Source organism: Ursus arctos, unplaced genomic scaffold, assembly GCF_023065955.2.
Source record: "Ursus arctos isolate Adak ecotype North America unplaced genomic scaffold, UrsArc2.0 scaffold_27, whole genome shotgun sequence".
Lineage (NCBI taxonomy): Eukaryota > Metazoa > Chordata > Mammalia > Carnivora > Ursidae > Ursus > Ursus arctos.
The window spans coordinates 36476607-36486706 of record NW_026622952.1 but is presented as its reverse complement, the minus strand read 5'-3'; the positions used below and the strand labels follow the sequence as shown (position 1 = coordinate 36486706).

At 36.6% G+C, this 10100-nt stretch overlaps 1 protein-coding gene across 1 annotated transcript in view; it reads left to right on the top strand.

Annotated features, from left to right (window-relative positions):
- Nucleotides 1-10100, top strand: part of LRP2BP (LRP2 binding protein) — a 38495-nt gene that overhangs the window by 2214 nt on the left and 26181 nt on the right. The window lies entirely within an intron of this gene.

The window sequence follows — 10100 nt, the reverse complement described above, 5'->3', positions numbered from 1 at the left end:
ACCGCTGCAGCCATATATTCATTTTCCTTAACATCCTCAGTGATTTCCTTCTTCCTACTGATACCTTTGAGAGCAGGGCTGATAAGGAGATAGTGTTTATTATTATGCTTTTGGAGGACAAGCTCAGTGAGTGGCCTCTAATTTTGGTTGCAGGATCTTGTTTATTTTGTAATAAGAGCCATAACATAATTTTACAATATTACATAACATAGATTTACAATATTAAATTTATGCACTGACCCAAGGGGTAGTTTTTCTACCTTCTTATTCATATGTATAGCTAAACATAAGTGTGTATATATATAAAAATATATATGTTTAAACACATAGAATCGTGCCTGTGTTCTGTACTTTTTATATTGAAACTATTCAAAATTCCTTCTTTATGATATTTGAAGAATGTCAGAGATATTTGAGAACATACGATCACTGCCAATTTCCCTTTTCTCATGTTTATCAGGAGAGCACTGTTTTTTAAAGCATGTAATTGAGCTTCAGGTTCACACAGATGAAAATGAATTTAAGAATTCATTTCCAGGAATTCTTAAATGATACAAGGTATTATCAGAGAAGTTCTAAGCCTACATTGCAGTTAACATGTGCAATGGGATATTGGTGTGATCAATCTGCCTCCATATTACATCCTTTTTATTTAAAACAAGATTCTATTCAGCAAGTGTTAAGTCTGGTAATTAGTGTCAACTTCTTGTTACATATGTAAGTTTTACAAGGAAAGGGAATTTTGTGAGTCGTTGGTAAAGCTTTTCTCCTTTTAATCACTTCCTACTTGTCCATTGCTCACAATGTTTCAGAAAAATATGTCTCAGCTAAGTATCTGGTTTACTCTTAGTAATGCGCCTAAAAGCTTTCTAAAACTGAACAAAGCTGGTGGAACACAAAAATACGCAGAAATACATTTGGGGAAGAAATACTATCTTGCTAGCAAGCAGCTGGAGTTATTACTGAACATATAGCATGTGGGATCAGTTTTCTAAAGAGGAAAATGATCTAAGATGCATATTCAACGGGCACTCTTCTAAGCAGTGTTAATTCTATTTATGTTTCATTTGCCAGTAGATGTGTTTCCAAAAAGGGGATGCCATTTAAAGTGAATGTTTTTAAAAAATGCTGGATGACTAAGTGACCAAATGAATGAAAGATATGTGGACTGAGTCTTGAAGGGTGAGTAGGAGGAGCTTGCCAGGTCCTCCATGAAGGGAGGAGTATTTCTAAGGAGTATAAAATATCACAGTATTAAGAATTAACTATGTGCAATTCAATCGAGTTGCAGAATATGATACCCATACAACAGTGATGTAAAATAAAGATTTACAAATAAGAAATTATATTAAATGACCACTAATGTCTATTCCAATTTATTATAATAAATTGACACTGAGCACTTGCTATGCCCTGAGATTAGTACAGATATGTATTATTATCTGCTCCATTTTACAGGAAAGGAAATTGAGGCTTAGGGAGGTTCAATAACTTATCTAAGGTTAATGGGTAGAGCTGATCTCAGACCATTCGACTCCAGAGACCACATTTCTTATATATAAATCTTAAAGAATTTTGGTCATCATTTCAAAGTTACTAAGATTGGCTTCTTAAAAGCAAAAGAAAGTAAGTCCTTAGAGAATATTGTTACAATCCATGGAAAAACACCACTTTCATTCAAGGAAACATACACTAAAGTTGAATCACTAAGTCGTACACCTGAAACTAATGTAACATCAACTATATTCAAATAAAACAAATTATAAAGAGTATTTGGCAGAAAATAAACGAAAAGAGAAAATAGAGGAAACTGAGTGGGGCAATTCTCTGTACTATCTTTGCGATTTTCTGTAAATCTCATTGTTATAAAATACAAAGTTTATTTTAAAAAAGAGGACTTGAGGCAAAATTAAACCATTACATATTCTTTTTCTTTCTGTAGACCACGGCTATTAGTTTTTGTTTATTCAAATATTTAGTTTCACTTTTAAGTAACCCTCTTTCCAAATACAGTAATGACAGAAGATACCTAAAACCTTATGAAGCTAGTTTTAATCAAAAGAACAAAAAAATCTCACAAAGTTTTCAAAACCATTCACTAGTTTTTTGTTCTGATTGACCAATACACTTCAGTTCCTCTGTAAAACACACTGCCCATTGCATTGGTCACTGGGAGGTCTTACCAGGCTGTTTCTAGAATGCTCAGTTACTTGGGCTCACATCACTTTGAATTTTTTTCCACATCTATAAAGATTATAATATCTAATATAATTAAACATTACATAACTGGTGAAATAGGAGCAGTGAGAACTATAATTTTTAAGAAAACTAAACTCAATTCTTTCAAAATCATCAAGTCTCTAAGAAAAATGGTTTCCAAGTAGGTGAGGATAAATCAACCGTAAAAGATGAGAAATAGCTCTACATTCAGACTGTTTCATGGGCATTTTTAAACTCATACTCCATTTGAAAGAAACATAAAATTGAATTCATATGCCTATGGTTTATGAAAGAAAGACAACTCTAAACTCTCACATTCAACCTCTATTTAAGGAAATAGCTTCTGACCCTAGATGAACAGATTGGAAAGTAATATATATTTACATGTTATAAGTTAAAACGTATATGGTATGATAATATACTCTATTAATTTCTATATTGATTCTTGTTTAACTGACCAACCACAATAAATGCAGTAAAAGCATTTATTGTGCAACCTATTTCTTTCTTTTAAGGAATATAAAGAGAGTAGCTGAATAGAATGCATTGTGTTTTTTTCAAATTTTTATTTAAATTCTAGTTAGCTAACATGTAGTTTAGTATTGGTTTCAGGAGTAGAATGTAGTGATTCATCAGTTACATACAACACCCAGTGCTCATCGTAACAAGTGCCGTCATTTACCTTTGGATGTTGAGTGAATTCCCTCAGGAAAGACCGTGGTAGCCCTAACTGGCCGAAAACGGTTTCCACACAGCAGGAACAAGACAGGTGAGGCACGTGAATCCCACGTCATTACCAAGATTTTTAACAAATCAGTCCTTCCTAGACTGGTTTATTTGCTCACAGAAAACATGGTAAATTGGAGAAAAATGAAAAAGCTACCAGGCTCTTCCACCCCTTGCTTATCTGGTAGTAAAAGACATCCTGTCTTTTCCCACACTTTTTTTTTTTCTTCTTTTCTCATTTCAGGCCATGAAAAGGAAGGACATTAAAAAAAAAAAAAAAAAAAACACTTTTGTTTTAAATAAACAAATAGACCTTAACTGGAAGGGGGAAAAAAAATAAAAAAAACAGAAGTCCACTGCCTGATTCAATATTATCTTTTGAGATCTCAGTAATATTCATACTATTCTAAGTTTCCATATATGTGTACAGGTTACGCCTCCAGTTAATATATGAGCCCTACTATTCTTTTAATGACTATTAGACAACAGTAATGAAAGGAGCAATAACAATAAACACAGGCCTTTGCATTTTTGCCCAGGACACTCACTGAGCTCTATTTCCATGGGCACCAGTAACAATGTTTATCTATTATGATAGGAACTTCAGTGTTCTACCTTGATTTGAAAAGAACTTTAAATAAGTGTGCTCCCTTCTGCAGCAGTAAATAATGCAGGATCCTGTGTGCAATGTTTCTGCCTAAAGAAGCCCATTACAGACTCAGGACCCAATTTTTTTTTTTTTTTTTTTTGAGGCTGGTCACGTAGGTATCTTCTGCCTAGCAACTACTAAAAAGTACAGAATTCCAGAAGGAAAACATATCCACCACCCATCATCATATTGTTTATATAAACATAAACACTGCAAACTCGTCTTGTCATTTGGGGGACAACTCAAGTGTCAAGTTCCCAAATGCCAACCAAGGACCAACCTTGCCAGCAATGTCCTTCGAAAGACGGCAGCCTCGGGCCAGTTGTGTAATTCTTTTCTGCACAGGAACACAAGAGTAACCCATAAAAGACACTAAAAATCTTAAACTCATTTTCACAGCAGTTTTACATTTAAATTAACTTTAGCTATTCCATAAAAAAATTTATAAACCATTTTTAGACAATTTTATCACATTCCCAAAGGTTTACATTTATACCTAAAAATTTGTTTTAAAAAACAGGGAGGGATACTTTGGTGAGAACTGCTATTTAGGAGTTGGAAACATTCAACTTTTACATGAATAAAATATCAGGCCAACCCAGATGTGCGTACCGTGTTGAGTGTATGATCAACACACAGGGAAGCAAAAGACACTTTCTTAAGGGCTACCTGCTGCAAGAAATCCCAAGATTCTCCAAGGAGGGAATCTGATTTTACCAAAATCCAAAGGGAATTGGAGTAAATATTTTTAATACTATCTGTGACATGTTGAAGTGGCCCTATGTGTGATTCTAGATCTTTCTACTTTGCATTTACATGAGAGCCAATGAGAGGATATCATATTGTATGTCCAGGTAGCATCTGTCTCCAGGCAAGAGAGGTGCTTCTACCAGAAGGCTCTACGTGCCTCCAGCATTTACCTTCACTCTCAATTTCACCAAGGACAGCAGAGCTTAGCCACCCTCCATTCTCGCAGTTTTTCACCTACGACTTCATTCTCTTCCTCCCCATCCTGAGCCCAGCAACAATTTCACAAGACCTTCTCTGACTTTGTTCCTCTTTCTCTAATAATTGTATCCTTCAGCTTGTTGGGGTCCAGGCTGTGCATTATCAGAGATGGGGGACACCTCCAGCATGGCTGAGGCTCACGCGTATTCTCTGCAGCCCCAATAGCCTGGTTCCTCTCCGAAGATCCTTAAACCAGATCTCCTGATACCTTACTGACCATATTGGATAGTAAATTTTTCCCACTTATCGATATTAACCACTTAACATGCTCTCTAATTTTTTATCATACAAAGAGGATGAGGGAAATCTAGCCCCCATGTTCTTTACCATTTCTGAAGCCAAGTTCCTAAATTAAATGAAACCACTTTTTGCTTGATGAGGTAGGTACATAATGGCAGATGCCCTCTATTTCAGTACATAAAGGCCACCTTCACCTAAACAAAATTAAAATAATCCTTAATATTTAAGTTGTATTGTTAAAATAGTTGTAAATTTAATCTAGTAGTTATGTATTTTACCTGTTACTGACGATATACAAGTAGAAGTTGTAAATAGAAACTACTTTCCATACACCAAGAGAAGTTCCCGTTCTTAATTTAAGACATTTTTTGATTTACCACTTAAAGTAGAAATTCATTCCTAACTCTATCTCTAAATAAGTTTTTACCTCTGAAAATAATTAGATTGTTCAGAACAAAATTTAAAGGCCAAAGTTTCCTGTAAAATATTTAATACACATACTTCAAAACAGAACTACTTTAGTTAAAAGTATAACAGAAGCTGGGGGAATAACAGTCTTTGAAACAAATAGTACTGGGGCAAATGGGTACCCACATGCAAAAGACTTACTATGAACCCCTCCCTCACACTGTATACCAAAATAACTCAAAATGGAGCAAAAACCTATAGCTGAAACAATGAAACTTTTGGAAGAAAACAAAGGGGTAAGTCTTTGTGACCTTGGCATAGGCAATTGTTTTCTTATCTTAGATATGACACCTAAAGCACAAACGAAAAAAAAAAAAAAAACAAATTGAACTTCGATTTGTAAAACTCAATAGCAACAAACAAAAAACACCCAATTTAAAAATGGGCAAAGGAGGATTAAGAGTACAACTTATCATGATGAGCACTGAGTCATGTATAGAATTGCTGAATCACTGTATTACACCTGAAACTAGTATAACACTGTACGTTAGCTTTACCGGAATCAAAATTTAAAAAAATAAAAATAAATAAATAAATACAAATGGGCAAAGGACCTGAATAGACATTTCTCAAAAGAAGACATACATATGGCCAAAACGTATATGAAAAGGTGTTCAACTTCACTGATCATCAGGGAAAAACAAATCAAAACCACAATGAGAAAACCTCGCATCCATTAGAACAACTTTTATCATAAAAACAAAAGACAACAAGTGTTGGTGAGGATGGGAAAAAAGGGACCCTCATGCACTGTTGGTGGGAATGGAAATTGGTGCAGCCACTGTGGAAAACAGTATGGAGGTTCCTCAGAAAATTAAAAACAGAACTACCATATAATCCAGCAAACCTACTTCTGAATATTTTGAATTGAAATTAGAATCTGAAAGTAAGATTTGCACTTCCATGTTCATTGCAGCATTAGTCACAAAAGCCAAGACACTGAAGCAAACTAAATGTCCACTGACGGGTGAATAAAGAAAATGTTGTATTTACATAATAGTGGAATATCATTCAGTCTTCAAAAAGGAGGAAATTCTGCCAACTGTGCAACATGGACGAACGTGGAGGACGTTATGCTAAGTAGAAGAGGCCAGATGCAGAAGGACAAATATAACATGATCCCACTTACATAAGGGATTAAAACAGTCAAATTCGCAGAAGCAGAAAGTAGAACGGCAGTTACCAGGGCTGGGGTGGGATGACGGCGGGTGTTAGGCAGAGGTACGAAGCGCACGGTACAAGATGAACAAGTCCTGAACGGAAGGCTGTCTCCTACCTGTCAGAGTCAAGACCACTAAGAACTTGCTACCAGGACTTCTGATAAATTGGCCTAACTGAATGGGTGATTTCAACTGAAAACTCAGATGAACGAAGCAGTCTTACCATAAATTACCTAAAGTTCCAGAGATCCAAAACAAGCACTTAATTTTAGAAAGTAATTTGTGCACAAGCACTTGGAAACTACTTGGCAGTATCTACTAGAGCTGAACGTGCATACCCATCGACAAAGGAATGACTACTCCTATGTTTATACCCAAGAGAAATGCCCACAAATGTTTAGGGGAAAAAACAGGTACAAGAATGTTCATAGCAGAACTGTTCTCAAAAGTCCAAAATAGAAACTACCCGAGTGTCCATCAAGTACAAGAGAGAGATTATGACATATTCACACAATGTAATATTATACAGCAACAAGAAGTGGAAAGCTACAACCAACACAACAAAATGGATGAACCCCCAAACAATGTTGAACACTAGAAGCCCAGACACAAAATAATACAGAGCGCATGACTCTGTTTATATGGTATACAAAGGCTGCAAAAATCACTTATGCAATATTGTATGTACATGTAGGTTTATGTAGTAACTAGAAGGGAGTACTAGGGAGGCTTCTGGGGTGCTGGTAATTTTCTCTTTCTTGATCTGAGTGAAAATTCATCAAGCCGTAAACTTACCTATATATTTCTGTATTTATATTACACTTCAATAAAAACGTTTTAAATATTTAATATTAAAATTTTAAATATTAACAGCAGACCAAACGTGGCTAAAGAAAGGATTAATAAAATGGGAGAGGGTGCTGAAGCGATTACTTAGAACACAGCAAAAAGAGACAAACAGATGGGAAATGTGAAAAACAGAGAAAGAGATGAGAGGAAGGTCTAATTGGAATGCCAGAAAGAGAAGAGGGATAGAACAGGGCAGAAGCCATATTTGAAGAATGTAGGGGGTTGAACTGTGTTCTCCAAAAAGATATATTCAAAGTCCTAAAACCTAATTCCTGTGAATGTAACCTTATTTGAAAATAAGATCTTTACAAAAAATCAAGTGAAGTTCAGGTCATACTGGATTAGGGTGGGCCCCAAATCCAGGGGCTGGTGTCCTTATAGGCAGAGGACACACAGGGATAGAGGAGACACATAGAGAAGGCCATGCGAAGACAGAGGCAGAGATTGGAGTGACATAGCCTACAAGCCTAGGATCCCCAAAGATTGCCAGCAAACACCAGAAACTAGGAAAGAGATCTGGGATGGTTTCTTCCCTAAAACCAGAGGGACCATGGCCCTGATTTGGGACTTCTACACTCCAAAACTAGGAAAGAACACATTTTTGTTTTATTTATTTATTTATTTATTTATTTATTTATTTATTTATTTAAAGATTTTATTTATTTATCTGACAGAGATAGAGACAGCCAGCGAGAGAGGGAACACAAGCAGGGGGAGTGGGAGAGGAAGAAGCAGGCTCATAGCGGAGGAGCCTGATGTGGGGCTCGATCCCAGAATGCCGGGATCACGCCCTGAGCCAAAGGCAGACGCTTAACCGCTGTGCCACCCAGGCGCCCCACATTTTTGTTGTTTTAAGCCACAAAGTTTGTGGTAATTTGTTACAGCAGCTTTAGGAAACCGAAACTAACACAAATACACTATGTCTGAGAATTTTTTAGAGTTATTAAGAGACACCAGGAAGACTCAGGAAGTTCAACATTCCCAAAGCAAAATAAACACCTAGTCAGTTCAATAAATCCAACAGCGGGCAATAAAAGAGAAGAAGAAGCATGAATAAAGCAGATGGATTGGAAGTACAAAATAATTCCAGTTTAATAGTGATTAAAATAAATGTAAAAAACTAAACGTACCAGTAATAATCAAAGATTATCAGCCTGCGTATAAAAAAGAATCAACAAATCTAAATGTATCCTATTTATAAGAGACACGCCTGACATATGAAGGACTACATACAGCTCAACAAGACAAACGACACAAAGGCAGATACTTAACAGAAGAGAAAACATGAAAAGCTAAGAACCATGAAAAAGGCGCTTACCAGGAGAGTAGGGAGTGTTTGGGTAGGGCGGATGGAAGGGGGGAGGAAGGATGAAGACTAAATGAGGAGCCTACAGGAGATTTAAAGGTCATGTACCTTTTAAACATTAAATGCCAAGCAATGGATGTTAATTGTATTGTTTTTCTTCATTCTTTACACATATGTCCAAAAGTTATTTTGTATCTGTTCAGTCTAAGTTTTTAAAAATTAAACAGAAGTCTTTCGGCGTTATAATTAAGCCTTACTTAATGATTTCTCACTTGTAGTACTACAATCTAGTCTGTTCTAAACACTTGTCTCTTTCCCCTGGATTTTCAAGTTTATCATTTCTTTTATTTCCATTCTGATTCGAATCCCTGCTAAGCCATAACCATAGAGGAGTCCCAACTTGCCTGAATCTTAAAGAAATACTCATTTAGCTTCATCTCGTCCTCAGGAGGCAACTCTGTCCTGTAGTTCTGTCTGACACGACTCTGCTGACGGCTAGAGAAGTAGCTGTAACTTCCATCTCCATCTCTGTAGACTTCCGCTACTCTCAGATCATTCTTTCCTTGCCGTCATCCAGCATTTTCAATAAGGTTATTCATCATTAGACTAATTTTAGTCCTCTTACCAATGATGTATTATTTTATCAAAAAATTCATATACTATACATATTAACCACGGTATACTGTATCTAACATTTTATTGAAAGGCAAGTTATCCTTTATTATGGCAACTTTAGAAAAACAGGAATAAAATACCTCTTCCTCTATACATCTCTGTTGTATTAGGTCAAGTTCCCTAGAAGCAGAGTTTGAGCCAGCGATTTTTGTTCAAGTGATGTGCTGGGCCCTACTCTCAGCAGAAGGGAAGTGAAGACAATCTGGCAAGGAGGGGATGCTAAGTAGGAATGTGGGCTCAGATGGCAACTAGCTTCATTCTGTCTCATAGAGAACATCTCACATTTCTGAGTTCATCTCAGCTTGAGGCAAAGGGGTGCCAAGAACTGCTCAGGGCCTGAGGTTTTACTCGACTCACAACTAACAAGCTAGCCTGTTTCACGGATGTTGGCAGAACACACAAGACTCCTGGGTCAGAGATAAATGACTTTCTCACTCTTAGCAAAAGCAATAGCCAGAGTGTCAGCATGATGCTGAAACTGGTTCCCTACGACCCCTAATTCCCACAGAGGTCATACAAAGGACCCATGATGGATGCCTGCATATTCAGTAGGCTGTATAATAAGAGAACAGAACTAAGCATTGGAGGAGGGGAAGGATTTAGTACTTTTTAGAAAAACAAGCCTGTTCTTTATCTGTGGGGAGATATGACCCTATCCCTCAAGGGTACTCACGGCAAACACAACCCTGAGAAATGGACCAGGTAAAAAGCAATCATGGCCTGTGTTCTTGACATACCCGGAAAGGATGTGCCCCAATGCTCACAACTCATGCAGATCATGTCTCTCAAGAGGAACTGG